Source organism: Oratosquilla oratoria, chromosome 32 (genome assembly GCF_046742065.1).
Source record: "Oratosquilla oratoria isolate Oo_2021 chromosome 32, ASM4674206v1, whole genome shotgun sequence".
NCBI lineage: Eukaryota > Metazoa > Arthropoda > Malacostraca > Stomatopoda > Squillidae > Oratosquilla > Oratosquilla oratoria.
Window position 1 is genome coordinate 26,338,409 of NC_134808.1, and position 2,500 is coordinate 26,340,908.

Consider the following 2,500-nt stretch of genomic DNA (forward strand, 5'->3'; position numbering starts at 1 on the left):
ACAAAGGGAAAAGGAGGATTTTTAAGGACACACGAGGAAAAGAAGAATCTGGGACTGAATGAGAAAAGTAGATGTGTGGAAGAGGAGGAGGAAGATGAGAAGAACGAGGAAGAAGAGGAAGAGGCAGAGGACGAGGAAACAGCTGAGTAGGAAACAGATGAGGAGGAAGAGAGAGAGGAAGAAGAGGAGGACGAAAATGAGGAGGAGGAAAAGGCGGTGGTCTAGGAGCTAGGAGGAGAAGGAAAAGGAGGACGAGAAGAAGTCAGAGGAGAAGGAGTCAGAGACAGAGGAGCTGGTCGAGGAGGAGTAGGAGGAGGAGGAAGAGGAAGACGAGATGGAAGAAGAGGAGAAGGAGTCAGAGACGAAGGGGGTGGTCAAGGAGGAGGAAGAGAGAGAGAGAGAGAGAGAGAGAGAGAGAGAGGAGGCCGAGATGGAAGTATCTGTAGGAGCAGACGTGGTGAACTAAATGAAAAAGAGCCCTAATCAAGTTATCAGACTCGGTGGCGCCCCCTCTCCCCCCTCCCTCCCCCTCTCCCCCTCTCCCTCCCCCTCTCCCTCCCCCCTCTCCCCCTGCGCCCCTTCCCCCCGTCTTGGGAGGGGGCGGTGGTTGCGACGGGGTGGTGGGCGGGTTCTGGATAAGCTGTCCTATAATCATGTAAACACGTATGTACACACACTTCTCACACACGTGTGTTTACATACACATGTACATATACGTACATGCCTACACACACACATACACATGTATGTGCACTTGCATACACGTACATACACATATATATATACACACATACACACATACATAAACTTACTCATATACATGCACATATACATACACATGTGTACACACATACATACACATATACATACACATGCGTACACACATACACGTATACATACACATACACTTACACATACACATGCACATATGCATACACATGCGTACACACATACATACATACTCACAAACATATACACATATATACACACATGCATATACATACATATAAATACACACATACACTTACACATACACATGTACATACACGTGCATACGCACACATATACATATACATGCACATACATACATGCACACATACACATACGTACATACTCACAAACATATACACATATATACGCACATGCATATACATACATACACATACACACATACACATACACATGTACATACACGTGCATACGCACACATATACATACACATACATATATACATACACACATTCAAACATATACACATACACGCATGCATACACATACATATATACATACATACATACAAATATATACACATATGTACACACATGCATATACATACACATATACACATGCATACACACAAACATATACACATACACATGCACATGCATACACACATTCAAACCTATACACATACACACATGCATACACATACACATACATGCATACACACATACAAACATATGCACATATATACACACATGCATATACATACACATATACACATGCATACACACAAACATATACACATATACACTACGTAAACATATACGCACGCATACACATGCTCATACATACACACAAACAAACATATACACATACGCATACACATACAGATACACATGCATACACACACTCAGACACACCTATAGACAAATACACACATACGCACACAATCACAGAAACAAATTAAGCAGATCAACACGCTTACATGTATGTATCTACATAAGAAAATGTTAAGTAATGATATTTCATTGTAAAGATCAAATTTATAAAAAAAAAATTCTTATGAAAATATATAAAAGTTGAAAACTACTCTAATTGAAATGTTATACTTCTTATATACACACAAACTCAGAATGGATATAATGGCTTAGGTCTTCTAGGTAGTCGAGAATTTGGGGGAAAGACGGCTCCACAGGAGGGCGAAGAAGAGGAGGAGGAGAAGGAGGAGGAGGACGAGGAGAGGAGAAGGGAGGGGAAGAAGGGAAAGAGAGACGGGATGAGAAAGAGAAAGAGGAAAAAAAGGGAGAAGGATAAGGAGTGGAAGAGCGAGGGGAAGAGGAAGAGGGAGGCGAAAAGAAAAAAATAGAAGGAAAAGAAAAAGGAGGACGAAGGAGAAGAAGGAAAGGAAGACAGGAAAAGAATAGAGGGAGAGAGAGAGAGAAAGAGAGAGAGAGAGAGAGAGAGAGAGAGAGAGAGAGAGAGAGAGAGAGAGAGAGAGAATAAGAATAAAATAAAATTAGGAAGAGTAATCTCACCTTTTTTCCCCTTCTCTTCTTCCTCTCTTCCCCTCTTCTTCTCTTCCCCTCTTCTCCTATCCTTCTCACTCTCCTCTCCACCTTCCCTCTTCCCATCCCCGTCTCCCCCTCTTCCCCTCTTCTCACATCCCCTCACCTTCTTCTCCCCTTCCCTTCTTCCCATTCCTCCTCCTCTCTTCCCCTCTTCCTCCTTCCCCTCTTCCCCTACACCTCTCATACTCTTCTTCCCTTGCCTTCTTCCC